We start from the raw sequence: 19,195 nt of genomic DNA, 5'->3' as shown, positions 1-19,195 counted from the left end.
ATGTATAGGGGAAGGAGGGGCAAATCGGGTACTTAAGGAAATACCAAGTTTTCGAGGACTCAAATACGCTAAATCTTTTTTTTTTTAATGATATTCAAAGTAAATAGAAGAAATTTTCAGTTACCGTTGAAAAAAAAAATTTTTCATTTCTGCGGGCAAAGTGGGGTACCCCCTAAAAAAGGTAAAAAAAAAAAATTTCTGGATTTTAAACGAATTTGATTAAGTTGAATTTTTTTGTAAGTAATTTACATGAAGAAAAATTATATTTTACATGTTCATTGGATACAAAAGAAGAAAAAAATTTTTAATAGTTTTTATCATAAAACAAACATCATTAATATTTTTCAACTGACAATTGATTTTTGAAAAAATTTACCCAAAAAAATTCAAAATAACGCTTAATTATATTTACACAAGTGATTTTGGAATGTTTAAAAACCATTTAAAATATAAAATTTTTTTTTATCAAATTTTGGGGGTACCCCGTTTTGCCCCCCCCCCCCCCCTCTTCCCCTAATTGCCGAATGACGTAAATAAATAAATAAATAAAATAAAATGATTTATTCAATTCAAATATATATTTATTTATAGTTAACTAATCTTGGTTGAAAAAAATTACATTACGGCTGGTGGCGCTGCAGTCGGAACCATCCAATATTTGTCTCAAATAATCATTGATTGGGCCCATTCAAATATGGAATTTATTTGCCTGAACCAAATCTTATTTTGCTCAAATAAATTGTTCTCTCAGTGTAGCAATAAATTGCTTTATTTTTTAAATGAATTTAATCACAACATGACGTAACAAAGAATATAATAATAATATTAATAATAAATTTCACAATATTTAAATGTTAGGAATACAAAAGCGTACAGAATTTATTCAAACTATAAATAACTATCTGACAAAGTCAATTCATCCAATAACAATTATTAAGTATATAAGCACATAAAAACGTGTGAGAAAAGTAACTAATATGTACTGTAGTAAAAAGAAGTGCGCTGTATGTAATATAATCGTCACCAAACGTCTGAGCAATACGATGAAACTCGTCATTGTTACTGAAGTAACAGCGATATAATAATAAAACTTAATATTGTTCATCATGAGTGTTGTATCACTGGAAATTTTTTAAGCGTGAGTGCAATACAATCAACGTTTCTTGCATGCACGATTGAGTCGTCTAATATATTTTTAATTTTCGGATGTGTATCTGAGAAAAAATATTCTATACACAAAGAAAAAATTATATACTGCGAATTGGATTTAGTCTTCGCGTCAAAGTCGCTGTTGGCTCAATGACTTCAAATATTTGAGTGAAAATCGTCTCATTTGAGGAAACTGATAGTTCGCAACAAATGTTTTTTATCTTATTGTATGATTGCATATATGTATTTAATTGTCCATTTATATGGTTTAGTCCGAAAATTAGCCAATCATGATCATTGATATTCATATTTAATCATGTATGAACGGATTTATTATTGGGGGGGGGGGGGGTAAAAATGAGGTGCTTCGTTCTTGTCTGTTATAATTATTTCAAAAATATGTATAACGATGACAAGAATAAACTATATTTATATAAATAAGAAATTTCAAGAACAACAATAACATTTCGATGGTACAATTGTGTAATGCAAAAAATCGAGTAGACTCTAGTATGAGTTTCTTTGATATACCTCGGTAGCTTTAATCTTCAGGCGTCAAGATGAACGTTAGAGTGGTTGGCACGGTGCCATTGAAAAGCAGGAAAAACGACGCTAAAAGTACTACTCTTAGCCTCGTCTCTCCTTTGCTCTGTGGCGCGCAGAGTTTTTCAACCCCTTTCAATGATCGTAGACCGATAGTAGTAGGTAGAGTAATTTCTAGGATCGACGAGCAACAAGTAGAAACAGTTTGAGTACTATACAAACATTTTTCCGGCTAACTCCAACATATTTTCTCGTAGTTTTCTTTCTCGAAACAGTTTTTGCTTATAATTGACGATCTTACATTTACATCAATTGATATATTTTAGTTTCTTGATTCCAACTAATATTATTTTGATTTTATTGTGTACAATATTTTGTATACTCTACTCTCTTAAAATTAGTGAAAAGTACTCCAATCAGTGAACATTCACTGCACAAATAGTCCCAAGTATTAACCAGTGATATACTTAGGACTGATTCGCAGTGAATATTTCACTGATCTTCAGTACTTTTCACTGATTCATTTTAAGAAAGAAGACCGCGATCAGTATGAGTGATACAAAATTAGAATTTACTATGCTTGTTATCAATCTTTTTCATTTATGATGTAAATATCTAATTAATCAAATGGTTATGTACTAGTTTCTGAAAAAAATTAGGGAAAAAAAAATTTCTTGGTTCAAGTTAGCTTTCTTTTCTGGATATAGAAAATATATATAGAAAAGTTGGCCTTTTTAATTTACATATGCGATTAATATTGCTTTCAAATCTAATTGCTTTAACTCATACATGGACAAAAATACAATTAACGTTTCTATATAGCAGTGACATCAGTTGGTGATCTTTGCAGATGTAAGCTTGTTTAATACGCTTCAATTTAAAATACATTTAACTTAATATCTTCTCCATACAAGTTTTAGATTTTTATTGTGATGAGATGAACCCAATAGAAAATGGTGATAACGAAATTTACATCACTTACTACACTGAAAAAAAGATTTATTTGAGCCAACTAAAATTTATTTGAGCCAAAAATATCGTATATTTGGATATGGCCAAATGAATATTTAATTGTGAGAAAGATATAATATATTTGAGTAGTTTAATTGCGTGGAATAAGTGATTTGTTTGTGGTAAAGAAATGATCCAACTGCTACAAATAAATAAGGGCTTCAAATATATGTATGGTGTCGCCAAATTTTAGGTTATTTGTCACAAATTTAATATCTTTACCACAAATATATCAATTACTTTCCACAAATAAATTATATATTTTCGTCAAATAATAAAATTATTTGAATCAGCTGTCATATTTTGTTGTACCAAATATATTTATTTGTCATTAAGAAATATTTTTAAAAAAGCCACAACTAAATAGATGTATTTGGGACAAATATTTTTTTTTTTCAGTGTAAATATCGACTAATGAAAATGACGAATTTCCTAAAATTAAAAAAAAAATGAGAAATAATACTGAAGATTTTACTCTGAGCGAAATATAGGTTTCAAGGAAAGATACAAAAAATTCAAAAATTTTCTTTACAGAGAAGACTGGGGCACTACGACCCCAAAGCCGATAATTATTTCTTGTGGCCTTTGAGCACCGGGTATACAAATTGTTTTGACCTATCCCGTACAAATTCATTATAATTTCGCCATAATTTAAAGAAAAAAATGACTACTTAAGCAAATATTGTTTTCGCAAAAGTTATTTTTTTTTCAGTGTATATATTTATACACACAGAAAAGTCGGCATTGACTTAAATCATTATATCAAAAATATAACTTATCGATTTTGATATTTCCAATTTTTTTGTAAAATGTTAAAAATCTATACAACATAAAAAAACTTATTTTTTTTCACGTACTCATTTTTATAGTAATTCATCGTGAGATATTTTAAGAATATTTTTTTATACAATGCGTTTAAATTCAAGCGCATAAAGCATCTACCGGCTTAAAATGCAACAATCTGTCTGACCTTGTAGTTCAGCTCCAGAACTTCCCGCTGTCTTTTTGAGCCTGAAGACATTATCATTGAAAATATTTTTAAATCTTAATATTTTTTAAAAAGCATATCATGTACGGCAATTTTAAATATTTATAAATTCATAACATGGCGATTAAGTTTAATATGCAAATGGATAACTTTCATAACATATAATATATTATTTAAATAATTCAGCTTGTGAAAATTCAAAGTGCCCCATAAATTTCCATGTCTTTTGTAATGATAAATGAAAAGTTTGAATTATTACCTATATTTCGTTCAGTAGAAATCAATATAAATTTTTCTTTCTCAGTTTTTCGAATTAGTTATTTTATTTTATAGTCAATAGTAATTGTTAACGATAGCATTTAACATTAATATTATTATTCAATGAATACATTCCATCATTGCAACTGCAATTCGTTTTTCAACAATGTTTGCATCGTATATGTGACGCACAGTGACGCTGTATATAGTGCACCACGGCTGATACGATAAGCAGAGATATACGGTCAAGGCCTCTTTGCAGCCGGCGTCCGTTCCCTTTCCGACACGCTGGATACCCGTTGAATGCCGGGGTCGTTACTTGTGCAGTACAACATATACCAATGAAAGTATCAAACAGTCAGAGGTTCCTTGGAAATTACGAAAGAAAGAATAAGTCAATTTTTTGGCGACGAGCAGACCACTTGCCCAAGCCTTTTTACCGAGTTCGCTGGTTAACAGATGAACAAAAAATAACCGGTAATTTGCTTGACCTACTGAGCTCGACCTTGAGACATATGAGACAATAAGAGCAACAGTTTTTATTTCGTTTGAAATCGACAATGAATTTCTTTTAATTCTCGTAATATTTTTATATTTTATGCACCCATGTACCATATGATAACCTATGGTCTAACCATTAATTTTTGGGTCAGCTTTCCACCGGATTGCTTATTTTTTATATATTTATGTATATGTATACTTGTTCTTTTTTGAGCTCGCATAATTTTATCGCTTCAAATGAATAATTTCATGGTCGTGGTTTAATATTTCCTCGATAGATTGATCTCCAAACTTATCTTCAAAATTAAACAAATTTCGCAAATTGAGATTTCGTTGTAAAGAAGTAAATTTGTTGGATGATCTTGATGTATTAAGTGTCATAGGTATATCAATGAATAGCATTTTTCTGTTTAATCTATAAACTGTATCGCTCTAATGCCCCTGAAGATTTTGTGAGGCTCCGCCTTCCACTTCTATCCGACCCATTCTAAACAAATGAATCATGCTCCAAAATGGCTGACTGAATTTAGACGTCACGTGGCTTCGACACACGCACTAGGACTTTAATACATACACATGTATTGCGGGATGTCGAGTCGGGTGAGCAACTCACGCGAGCCTGAAGCAAACACATGCATACATAGCCAATAAAGACTATTTCCCTCCGCTACCGCTCACACAATCACTCTTTCTCTCTCGTATACGTCCTGGCAGCAATTTAATGTAGTTGCAGAACTTCACCACGATATTATACCATGAGCTCGCCATAGAGTCGTTGGATCACGTTCATACTGTTCTTTCTTTTGTTACAACTTAATAACCTTTCATTAATTTTTATTCATTGCTCCAAACTACGAGTATTACCTATACATTTAAATTATTATCAATGATTGTAATATGCGATTGTAACCATATCTATTATCAATGATGATCCGTATATATATATTGTTATTGATATACACGATAAAGAATTTTTATTTTATGAAATCGAAAAATTAAAAAAAATTCTAAATGTGAAAATAGTTAACAAAATGGTGGACCTAATATTTGAGAATGCGTGATATTACTGCAACAGTATAAAAAGACCTCGAAAATCCACCTCCGCAATCGCCGTGGGCGGACATTTTTCGGGACGTGGCTTAGGCATTGGTTCGCTCGAACGAGAAGAGAAAGGCTTGATGCTTAGATGTGTAGTAAATAAGGGGGAGAGTTTAGAAGGCCGCCATAGAATGTAATGTCAAGTATAGGGAATTGGTTTTATGCCACACACAAAGCCAATGGCGCAAACCTCTAAGTTCTGTTTTATGAAAGACATTAATTTTTCACATGTTGCGTAAGATGCATCAAGAGCCACACGGGTCTTTCAAGGCACTGCGTTATGGTATCTAATCTCGTTATTTTTTTGTTTATGAGTAGTATTAATCTGCCATCTTTGATGCCTTGTGAATTCGAATCGAATCGAAAATAATATTTGAACTTATCTAGCTGAAAGTCATGTAATTAATTTAATTTTCATCATGTATTTTACACATTACACGGTCGTAAAAAATTTTTTGAGAAAATTCAGGCAATTATTTTAAATATATCCGTACATACAGATATATGGATTAACATTATGTTACGCAACTGTTTAAAAATAAATGATTTTACTCCTTTCACATGACATTAAAAAAATAGACAAATTTACTAGAAGATTCTTACAATGATCGAGTGTTTAGAATGTTTTGATAACTTCTTTGAGACTTTTTGAATACTTAATATAATAATTTACATACGTGGCAATTATTTTGTCAAAATGCATTCTTTCAAAAAAGTGTGGAGAGTTTTTGTACAGAAGAAAAGAATTTCTTGGCGCAAGAAATTTTTTTGTGTTATAAATTGAAAACAAAAATTTTCTTAAGACAAGAAAAAATTTCTCGGTTCAAAAAATTTTTTCTTGCTCTAAAAAAATTTATTCTCGCTCAAAAAAATTTTAAGTTTTCACTTTATAATTCGACAAATTTCTTGAGTCAAGTAAAATTTTTTTGGGACAAATCAAAATTTCTTGCACTAAGAAATCCTTTTTTTCTGTGTATTATAAATTGAAAACAAAAATTTTTTTAAGACGAGAAAAAATTTATTGACTCGAAAAGTTTTTCTTGCTCTAAGAAAATTTATTTTGCTCCAAAAAATTTTTTATTTTCAAATATAAAAAATTTCTTGCACCCAGAAATCCTTTTTTTTGTAGAAAAAATAATTACGCATACAATAGTTTTTTATTCTGCCTCAGTTTCTTTATTATTAGTACATATATGTATAAATATATGTATAATATACATAGTAAGAAGTGATGTTCTTATCATTGTATCGTGATCATGTTAAAACTCTCGCAGTTCACTGCGTCAAAGGCTTTTGTCTTGGAGTAACTTCGGGATCATAAGCAATCAAATATATATAAGACCAGCAGTTATGAATATCAGAACTGTTCATTTTATCGACCTTGGGATGATAAAGTTTCGGGTGAGGCCACTGTAGACTTGTGTCAAAAGTAATGATAAAATAAAAAAAATCCAGTTGCATAAAAATTGTCATAACTTCTTCTTATAAATTTATACATTTCAATATTCTCTGAAGAAATCGATATAACCTCAAAGTTGGGTGGAGCTGTTGCGCAGAGTAATTTATTTACTTAATCAGCTTCGCACTGATGTTGGAGTTCTAAGATTACCGAACACTTACATAGCAAAAAAAATTTTCGCTCATGTTAGTACAGTAGATCATATTAACATTTGTTCAGAGGATAAATTTAGTATAAAGTTTAGTTTTTTAATCATATTAGTATATAAAAAGTACAATGCAACGAATTGTCTTCTATTAAAAGTGTCATGGTCATACAGTATATCTATCCAACGGATTGGTGCCATTATGATATCAAGCAGAGCACAAAGCCATGCAAAAAAAATATTTTAACCAAAGGAAAATATTTATTCACAGAACAAAACAAACAAAAATTTTTTTTTTTATCAAACGAATTATTTTATTTCCCAATTAATAATTTACATCACTTTAAATACATGATTAACAAATTTTACCTTGAAAAAATTTTTCCTTAATGCTAGGAGTTTAAATTGAATTTAATCTATTGATAATTTCTGCGTTGCGATTCACCAATACTGCAATACAAATATCTTTGATTCGGCACATATGCATATATATGTGCACAATAAATATATGTATAAGAAAGATACAATGTATGTTGGATACTGAAAGTGGTATAAACGAATCCGGCTAGTCCATTAGTAGTATTGGTGTCTACTACTTAAAACACGAAGCGTTGATGGAAGTAGTAATGCTCTGAATGTATGTGGAGTGCATGTGCATGTGCATGAGGACGAAAATGCATTGGGAATAGTTTGGTACGACGTCAACGACGGCGGAGGGCGCACGAGTAGTTTATTAAAGTATGTAGTGGTAAGTCTCATGTCGGTGGTGGTTGGCGGGATACGAGGAAACCTCGGTAGTGGTGGGGTTGCTCAGATGGAGGCGCTTGTAGCACGAAAGTTGCGCTGACGGACGCGGATACAGTTACGGGAGCGCAGCGCGACCCAACGCAACTCGCAAACGCATATCTAGACGTAACAGTCAGGAGAGCCCTGAGTACTCTCCCTCTCTCTCTCTTCTTTCTCTCTCTCTCTTTCTCTATCTTTGTGGCCTCCTTTAGTATACGTCCTCATAGAAAACAACCTCAGAGGAATTTTGAGACGAGAGAATAATCACACATTCGACTGATAATAAGTGAATACTGAGTGGAAACCGAGAGCACGGAAGTTAATGAGGGTGAATTTTCGAGTGACAAAGTGTTTAAAGTTTTTAAATAAATAAATAAATACTTTCGATACAGTGAAAGGTGAATCGAAAATACGAAAACTACTGAGTGAATAAAATATAAGTGAGCTTCTCGTTTACTCCAATCAGTGCTCACAAACGTCATCATTGTCCTCGTGTTCGCGGTTAAAGTTAGTTTTTAAATCTACTAAATCGTGATACTGCGATTACCTGATAATGTTAATTACTGTGAATAGACATTCAAATATTTATTTCCAATAGCATATTCACAACAGGTTGTTTTATATAAAAGTTAACCCTCGAGACAACCATAGTTATGATATCCGCGCACGCTGACGACTAACAACGATGTTCCCTTTGTTTTCGTTGTTCTGCGAGTTTGCGCTGGCGCTTTCCTTTCCGACGGCGGTAAATCCGCGTTTTCAATTTAACGATAACATTATGTGCAAAACATATTATCAAATTTTATATAAATTAACACGCTGTTAAATTATATTTTAAAATAAGTTACTCAGACACAGTGATCTTTGATGCCTATGATTGTAATTCTATATTTAATATTTTAATTCGGTTTAATTTTTTTTTTATAAAGAAAAAAATATCGTGGTTGTGTTTCTCAAGTTACTTAAAAATTTAAGTATTGTGCTGCTCAGCGCGAGTATCTCACTGTGAATTAAATTTATTAGTACTCAGTTTATTTATAATTCGTCGAGAGTTTAATGAAAATAAATTAGCAGATAATGGATGTGTTGGTAAATTGAAAAGCAAAATATATCGAATAATCAGCGGCAAGCTTGATATCAAGTAATCGAATCAGAAATCCAATTGAAGGTGCGTGACAACTTTTTTTTACAGATAAAAAAATAATTAATCATATCATCATATTTCTGATACATTATCCTCATTTTACATAAACTTATTTCGTATGACGTTAAATAAAATACAAGCATTCGTATATTTATTTACCGAAAATGAAAATTTAATATCGGAGTAATTTCTTTATGTACTCCCTGTAAACGAGCAACAATGGTTTAGTGAGTCGACAGTGATGCTTGTCCTCATTCTGTACATACACTATAAGATTTTATTTCGAGTTGTTGTTTCGTCATAACGAATATTCTCATAAGCACAAGGGCGAATCTGAGGGTAAAGAGTAGGAAAAGAATCAAGCGACGAGGGGAAAGAGAAAAATGAGGGAGTCTACATCAAATACTCTTTGAATATATATATACACATATATTCGCGTAAGAGAATAAAATGCATCCGAAATATTATTTCAAAAAAAAAAATATAAAAAAAAAAGTTTTTATGACGTAATTGTTACTTTGATATTAAATTATTAAATATGCGACTCTTGGCCTCCAAAATGGACGAAAGTATACTTTAAAATCGTCACTGCGACGACGCTACTTATCCCCCCCCCCTCATTAATTGCGCTCTTTCCAAGTTTTTTTCTCTTTATTCTTTTTTTTATTTACTTTTTTTTTTTTTTTTTAAACATAATACACTATATCTCTGCATTACTGTGAATTCGAAACTGGCACTGACAAACGAGCTCACAACATTTTCTTATCACATAAGCCTTTGTCAGCCATTTGTGGTATATCATGAATTTTTTTTTCTCTTTCTATCTGTTTCCTCTACGTGCTCTTTTATTGCCACAATATCCACACTAAATTACTGCATTATTCATTTGCGAAGTTTGATGATCACTTTTATCTAAAATTTTTCGAGAGCATGGGTAAAAAATTTGAGTTGAAAATGAGTTAAATTGAAAAATAGCTTGATATTGAATTTTTGCTTTTATGTAAAGTGCACGAGTAGCTTTATAATAGACATTGCAACTATTGAGAGACAGTCTTCTGTTTCATTGTTAGAATTCTTACGTTATGCTCTACCGGTTATCTGCTGCACCACGTGCACGCGGAAACCTGTCGCGCCTTCAATGTACATACATGCTTACTCGTTGCAAACTTGAATGTGAGTAGACCGGAATGGACCAACGCGCATCCGGAAAACACTGTTAAGCATGCGCATATTCTAACACATTCTACTGTATTAAATTCGTCCAACAGTTTGTTTCAACTTATGCATTTTTTTAATTTTTTAATTGCACGGAAAAATCAAATTTATTGCCGCTAATAATTTTACTTACCCCAACAAGTTTTTTGTATTATGAATCGAAAACAAAAAATTAGGGTGAGAAAACATTTCTGGTGCAATAAATTTTTTACAGCTGAGAAAAGTTTGTTTTCAATTCGTGATGCAAAATATTTCTTGCTCCAAGAAATCTTTTCTTTCTATATCGTTTTTCTTTGTTTTTCTTCTTGTCACATCTCAATAGACATTGCACTGTATCCTAGATAAATCAAGTTCTCAGTCACTATTTTTTTCAAGTACAACACAATGTGATCATTGCTATAAATTTTATGTACAGCGTTATAGCAAAACACCTCTGACTTTAGACAATCTAATTACTGTTGAAAAATATAATTCACTTTGACTTCAGAAATCTAGTTACTATTAAAAAAAAAAAACTTTCCTTATTTCTTAATTATCTCAGTTTGTTTGATGATCGAATGATCTGAACTGAACAGGAAAGCTGACGACTGAAAAGCTTATTCGATTTTTCACAAGAACTATTTTGATCAGATGATTAGTTAACAAGTTATAAAAGGTTCACACACACATAGTAAAACCAAGTGTGTAGTCGAAATTAACACTCTTGCCGAATAACATTGAATCGCCATGAGTAAACTATAAACCCTCTAAAAATGAACTAGTGAAATTCACTGCGAATCAGTGGATAGTCACTATTTCTACAGCTATACCACTGAATCAACCAGTGGTATACTTACAGCAGGTTCCCAGTGAATATTGACTAATTCGAAGTAAATTTCACTGATTCATTTTTAGAGAGAATGTTTAAAGACACCGTAAAATGAGTTTCAAGAAATTACGAAAAACTATAGTTTTGCTTATGGCCTTAACCATGGAACGCATTTAATTAACGTGCATTGCAATAATACACTTCTTACACACTTATTGGTTTTAGGGTGTATAGACAATCGGATATTACTCTGAAAATATTCAAAATAGCTTTCTTTAGAACCTTAAAACGTCGGCATCTGATGAAAACTCGATTTTTTTTTAATTCCGAATTATTTTGTAAATCGACTTGTTTCGGTTTCAGTTTCAAAAATGATATTTTTGATAGGAAAAGTTATAACACAATCACAAGCCGTTTCTTACTGTTTGCTTAAAATCATTAGTAAATAAATGACTGCATTGTTTTCTTTATTTGTTAAGTAATTTGTGCACGATAATTTCATCACATACACGCTATTTTAGGAACTACTAATAAAAAAAAATCCTTCACTTACTGTTACACTGAGCAAAATAATTCACAGTTGCAAGTACAAAATTAATTGATTTACTCTCTTAAATATGAAATAGTGAAATTAGTGACTATTCACTATTCGCTAGTGAAAAGTATATCACTAATTCAAATAGTGGTATACTTTGCACTAGCAATAAGTGACTATTCACTACCAAATAGTGATTTTCACTAATTCGTTTTTAGAGAGTAAGTAAATACGTTATAGCGGGATCACATATAATGTCATTTCTGCTTGAATACATTTACTTGAATTAAATAAATATCCATTTGATCCAACAAATACTTTCTTAATTCAAAGAATTATCCATAAAGTAAATGATGTGCTTGAACCCGTGAATAATTTTTCTCAGTGTATCTCGATAAATATGAGCGTATCATTTTACTCTTGATAAAAAAACGTTTAGTATGAAAGCTTCTTTTAATAAAATACACGAATTTTTGACTGATGACGAGTTTTATTGCCTGTTAGATCTGGCGCGAAATTGAGATCATTTAAATGTCCAGAGATTCATCTACACTGAGAGAACAAATGATGTCTGAACTGAAGATCTGTTCAAAGTCATCGTAGACATTCTTAATCAGATAGTGGCAATTATACAAATAAACATATCAGTTACGACAATAGTAAATTAATTTTGAGATTAAAAAAATGATTTATAGTTTCGAAAATAAAAATTTGCTTGAACTAACTAAATTTTTTAGTTATTTAGTTATTTGCTATGGCACTTTTTACACTATGATATAATATAAAATATTTCTAAGCCCATAATGATCATCTTACACTTGTATATCTTGCTCTACTAGCTGCTTTAGAAAGCTATATTCACCCGGCATTTCAGTAGGTTAGAGTAGAAAATTCGGTTCGACCTCAATTTTAAGGAATATGAAAATATTCATGTTTTTATTAAATTTGCATTCATTGCAATCGGAAAAAACTAATTTAATTTGCATTTTCTGTTTTTTTCTTATTTATTAGCTTCAAAAAAGTAAATCAACTCAATTTTAAAAAGAATAATAAAAATAAGTGGTTACTTTTTATATGGAGTAAAAAGAGAAACAAATGTTAGTAATTAATTCGGTATTAATATTAAATGATTAATTCTAAATTAGCTTTGTTTTAATTCCGGGTTGTGACATAAACGTATATATTTATAGATAATAATCTATTATATGCGCTCATAATTATTCAATATAGACTAATACCCTTTGAGTACACGTGAAAAACAATAATTTATTTAAAATCAATCAAATTTATTCTCATTAAGTGGTAATAATAATATCACAGTGGTTTTAGTAGTATCACCCATTGGTGTTTCACTATATTTGACTACCTATCACTCGTCCCATTTTTCCTACATTCCCACCTAAATTGTTTCTCTACTATACTGCATTTGCCTGTGCATGTCGTACACGACACATGTGTACCACAATGACCATAAGAAAACCCTAAAAAACTAGATCCGATTCATTAGGCCTTCCTAGGGGCAATCGCTTAGATGCGGTAGACCTTAAGCCGGATTACATTTTTAAAGACTGAAAATTTCATTTGGAAATTCTGGTCAAGTAATAGGCTGAAATTATGCACAGTAAAAAATATTGTGTAAAATCAACACAGTTTGTGTGTTAAAAACGGTTGACACGAAATTTATGTTGAAATTTCGACACAAACTTTGTGTAACCCCTTTTTAACACAAAGATTATGTTAAAATATCGCCACAAGAGGGCGCATAGAACTCCACAGTGACACTCAAAATGTGTTAATAAAGAGTGTATAACACATTTTTTATGTTACAAAATAAAGTGACACAAACTTTGTGTTAGTTTAACACACTACAATTTTTAACACAAACCGTTTTCGACACAAATACACAATATTTTTTACTGTGTGGGACGTGTATTAGTCCGCTTGATCACTACAAACGGGTACGATTCATTAATACCAAAACAATCATTGATATTTAAATGCTATTTTAACTAAGATTTCATTAAGATCATATACTTTCTTAAATTTTAAATAATGAAAATAGTGACTATTCATTATTTACTAATGATGCACAGAAAAAAAACGTTATCTTGAATCAAGAAAATATTTTGGAAGACAAATGTTTTCAGGAACCGAGTCAAGATTTTCTTGAGCCAAGACAATGTGACTTGGTTAAAAAAAATTCGTCTTGGTCAGAAAAAATTTCTACTTTATCCGAGAAAATTTATGTACCTGAAGATTGGAACGTTTTTCGTGAAACGAAAATCAAAAAACAAAATGAAAAGTAAGAAATCTACTGGATCTAGAGTTTTGAAATGTTTCGTGGTTGCGCTAGTATCTCAGCCGAAAATTGCAGGCCACCCCCAACTATCTCTTAAGCAGTAAATTATACAAATTTTTCATTTTCGTTGCGCGAAAAACGTTCCGATCTTCAGGTACATGAAAATTTAGGTTTTCAAAAAAATTTTTTTGAATCACGAATATTTACTTTCAGTCGAGAATTTTTTTCTGTGTGGAGTATACTAATTTAAATAGTGGTATACTTTTCACTGGTAATGAGTGAGTATTCACTGGCAAATAGTGATCTTCACTAATTCGTTTTTAGAGAGTACATCATAAACGGGTTGGATCTGTTGTCAAAAGTTTTTGCATATGAATTCAAGCTTTCGTACACTGACAAAAAAAGTCTTGCTAATTTATTTTGGAGCTCAAAAATGTATAAATTTAATCGTTTTTTATTTCTCTGAGCTCAAGAAAAACGGTACATTTGAAAAATAGCCTATAGAATAAGCGTTTTCTATATTTTTTCAAAAATTTTATTACTTAACACGAGCAAAATTGCTTTTTCTGTCTATAAGCTGAATGAAGTAAATGCTTTTCAGATATAAATTTATTTATTTTGTGACTGGCTAATACGAAAATTCATTTTCTATTCTTCTTCTATTCATCGTCAATACCTCAGACTCGTCGTGTTTCGTTCTAGAGATTTTTTATACTTTTAATTCAAGTATACTGTTCACCACCTCCATAAGGTTCCCATATTTTGAAATGTTTGATAATTGAGACTCAAGGGAAGAGAAGTATGAGATCGATAGCATTTTTTTTTTTTCATGTTGCAGTCAGCCATAGACTTGTGTAGAGGGTGCTCAATAGAGATAAGTGTGATCCACGCCAGTAGTTTTCGTCGCTTTTTAAAGTCTCGTCAGTAGGGGTTAAAGAAAGAGAACGAGAAAAGAAGAGTGCGAACACGGTAGAGGGTCGGGTACGCCTGCCAGTTACTTCTATACTTGTTTCACGACAAAGGAGCTCGACGCATTTTTATAATTGCATTTTTAATTTGAAAGATTTTTCTACACGTTTATTTTATTCGAATCATTCTATAATAGTGTCTTTAATGCGATGCTCTCAGTACTTTTCTTATATTTTTACAATTTCGTAAGATTTCTTCATTAACAATAGAATAACAAATGAAACTAGTATACAATGAAAAAAAAGTGTTAAATAGAATCTCATATTGTGAGTAAATATCAGCTTATTTTAGTCTTATGACTATAAAAATATTTTTAATTTAAAAAAAAAATTAATTGTAAGTTAATCTTTATCTGATCTTTTTTTACTAATGATTCCATATATATTATTAGTATACTTGTGACATAATGTAGCTCGTTTGATATCTCATCATCTCTTTATTTCAATGTATAATTTTTGTCTTTGTCTTTTTCATAATAAAAGTTCGGTTATTATTCCGATCAATGATTATTTAAATGATTCTTGTATGGAAACATGCACTGATTGAACTCGATATTAACATTTCCCGAGGATGGAGGTCGATAATAAATCGTTATAATAAGATCTTATATATATGTTTGTTGAACCAAATCTGCAATCATCAGAATTTCGTGCCCAATGGACATTAGGACTTGATTTCCGTCGTGTTGGCTTGAAGGATCCCTCGCATAATATCAGTTACGTACATGGTGGACATACTATAGGTAACCGTGAGAGAACGTCGTTTATCCCTCTACCTCCTGAGAGGCTTTTGTATGTTTAATTTTATCATTAATTTATCTGGGTGTCTCGCACACTGAGAGAACAATTTATTTGAGCTAAATAAGATTTGTTTCGTGCAAATAAATCCCATATTTGAATGGACTCAATCAATATTTATTTGAGACAAATAAATTCACTCATTTGACCCAAAGATATGGCTTATTTAAAGCATTTATTTGAATGAAATGAAGATTTATTTTTAGTTGATGTACCTGAAAATCATAACGTTTTTCACGCAACGAAAATGAAAAAATTTATGTAATTCGACTACTTGAGGGGTAGTCTGGTGGTCGGGGTGGCCCGAGATTTTTGGCTGACTTACCAACATCTATTTGCGAACATTTCAAAAATCTAGTTATCCAGTAGATTTTTTACTTTCCAATTTTTGTTTTTTTTTCGTTGCGTAAAAAACGTTCCGATCTTCAAGTACACTTTAGTTGGAAAATCTTTATTTGAATGGTGGCGACCGTAGCGCCAAATGAACGAGTATATCGATACTGCCATTCTAATACGTCGTATCCCACAAAATTTGACATTTTCATTTTTCTTGAAAATTTACTCATTGTAACAAAGTGCAGCTTATGTAAAAATTTTAGAGGTCAAATTGTTTATTTAGTATTTTTAAATAAATATTCTAATATGTCGTATCCCACATGCAGACTTTCGCGTCATTCTTATAAGTCGTATCCCACATTCGCATAGGTTCAGTCACGCTTAACATTTTCAATTTTAAGTTAATTTTAAGGAAGCCCCAGTCGAAATATTAGACGTAAGTTGAACGTTCTTAACGTTTTAAAAGTAATTTGAACGGTTTTTTTGTATTTTGGTTCATAAAAAATTAGTAATTTCATGAGTTATGATTTTAGTTTAATGATAACATTAATTAATTTATTTCAATATTTGTAATCACAATTTTCATCACCTTGAAATCATAATATATGAACAGATATACATATATAGTGTTAAAAATAGAAGTATGAAACTGAAAAAGATTTTTTTCAAAATACGAATTCTTTATTTAAGAGCCAGAAAAGCGGACGACAAAATTTTAGGGAATTGACGTGATTATAATCCAGGAGTACAAAATCGATGAAAAAAATTTTTTGGTATATGCTTATATTTTCTTATTGGAAGTATAAATGAGTTTTAGTTTTATGATAAATATGTTTTCAATTTATGATACTCCAATCTACGTTCAAAACGTTAAAAACGTTCAATTTACGTTTAAAACGTTAAGAACGTTCAATTTACGTCTAATATTTCGACGCGGGAGTAATTAACGACATCAGTAAGAAGGTAATTATGCATAATTTTTGGCCCTTCTTACAGCATATGATTCAAAATTATTTATTCATTACAAATGCCTGTATTTTATGAAAAACATGAAAATAAATTTGTAAGTTATACCGATGTAAACATGTTACAAATAATTTTCTTTGCCGACCGTGAAACGTTTTTATCGTCTCCTAAAAAATTTCCCAAATGTGGGATACAACATATTAGAATGGCAGTATCGATATATTTGAATAAAATAAATGATTTTGTTCAGTCAAATAGTCGAAAGTATTTGATTTAATTATAGTATATTACACACTGAGGGAAGTAAAGTAAGAAATGTCTCAGATCACATGTAATTGTTGGCCGAGGCGAAGCCGAGGTCAACAAACATGTGATCTGAGGCTTTCTTATTTACTTCCCGAGGAGTGTATACTATTTTTCTCCTCGACGGAGGCGGAAAGCGGCAACTTTGTTTTGCACAGCGGGACGAAAGTTGACGCTTTCCGCCCGTCGAGGAGAAAAATATTTATTTCATCCAAATAAAGTTTATTAGTATCCAATAAATACTTCTCAATAGTTTCAAATAAATCTATTTATTTGAATGAAATTAGCTGTTTTCACAGTTCACTTAAATTCACAACTAGCTACTAGTCACATCTGAAATGTGAAAAGATCTAACAAAGTGTGAGTATACTATTCTCGCTCAAATGCTCTGACATATGTATTCCAGATGAACTACGAGTTAGTTTTTCTTTTAGGATTTCTTTTTTTGTTGATAAAATTTACGAATTTTTTTATGCAGTCGAGCAAACTTGGAGAAGGAAGTCGACTTGCCCACAAATTATTATGCTGTTCTACAATTATTATTGTGGGCCTAAAAAATTTCTAATTCTCTACTATAATTCCTATTGTAGACAAATAATTGTCATTACAATTTACCAATAAGTTTTAAATGTATAATTATTTTGTAGTACAGCATAATAATGTTTTGACAACTCAACTTCCTGTTTCAAATTTGGTCGACAGCGCAGTAAAAATTCGTTCATTTTTTAGGTCAATTTTCCTCCGTGTAAATCTGTATTTATAGAGACTACACTAGAACCACGTGTTGAGTCAGATAAATTTAATTTAATCGTTCCAAAATTAATTGTTAAGTCAATTTTATTATTAACTATGTACAAATTTAAACCCTAATTCGGTACTAAATCATATTTAAAGTAACTTACTTCAGCACACTGTGAGTATTAGATTTCATTCTGGATGTATCAGTGGAATCGTTAGTGAGAAACCCTGACACACCCCGCCTCATTCATAACACTCAAATTGACTGCGAAACTTTCTAAAGTGAGTTGGACCGACGCCAACATTTATCCTACGGTACTAAAAATTATTATTTAGATAAAACTGATATTATAAAGTATGTGAATTAACGAATATATGTTAACGTAACGACCTGTTACGCTATCTATAAATGTAGAATATGACTAATTTCGCAGTCTACAACGCTATCGCTGGCAGAAATCATACGCGTCATCATTATCTATATACTTCTTTTAGCAAATTTTTGTGTATAAATCGAAAAAAGCAATGGAGCGACCGATACCGAAGTTGTTAATTTTTGCCGAAAATTTAAGTTAACGAACTATCAAGTCGAAAGTATCAAAATCACGACTATGGCTCACTCTCGGTATCATAATTGGAAATAGGTTTGATAATTCATTGTATTGTCAAATTTCATATAAAAAATCACTTTTAATAACAACATAATTTATGTATTACTGTACAATGGGCGATAAAGTATAACATAAGGTAGATCTAAAATTTAAAAAATAATTTTTAAACCTTGAATAAGTAGAAATAGACATACCGCAGTTACTTAAGCATTTTAGAATATACACAATTCCAAACTGTTTAGGTGCATACATAGTGATATGACTGCTATCTGCCTCTATTTACTACCCGGCTAACACAATGGAGTCCGCTACAGTGTTTCGGATCGGGTCGTATTAGTAGGGTATATAGTATAAGACAGGATACGTCAACATCAACCTTACTGATGAGTCCGCATAGGTGGATTTAGGGCAATACTATTAACCATTACGTCTTCCGCAAAACTCAATCTAAACGAATATGATTCGTCTTTGATGATGAAGTCAAAAACGAAAATTAAAGTACTAACATACTGTACATTTTAATATTTTATAACTTA

General features: G+C 31.0%; 1 protein-coding gene across 3 annotated transcripts in view; it reads left to right on the top strand.

Moving 5' to 3' along the window:
- Positions 1-19,195, top strand: part of LOC130677673 (mushroom body large-type Kenyon cell-specific protein 1) — a 62,842-nt gene that overhangs the window by 3,749 nt on the left and 39,898 nt on the right. The window contains exon 1 of one of the 3 annotated variants that reach the window (XM_057484503.1): positions 7,979-9,106. The exons of 1 other annotated variant lie outside the window; for it this stretch is intronic. The gene's annotated coding sequence lies outside the window, so the exon portion shown is untranslated. Of the gene's footprint in view, positions 1-7,978; positions 9,107-19,195 lie in introns of those variants that run through there. One more of the 3 variants, XM_057484505.1, reaches the window with a different exon arrangement.

Source organism: Microplitis mediator, chromosome 11, assembly GCF_029852145.1.
Source record: "Microplitis mediator isolate UGA2020A chromosome 11, iyMicMedi2.1, whole genome shotgun sequence".
Lineage (NCBI taxonomy): Eukaryota > Metazoa > Arthropoda > Insecta > Hymenoptera > Braconidae > Microplitis > Microplitis mediator.
This window is presented reverse-complemented; position numbering and strand designations above follow the sequence as displayed.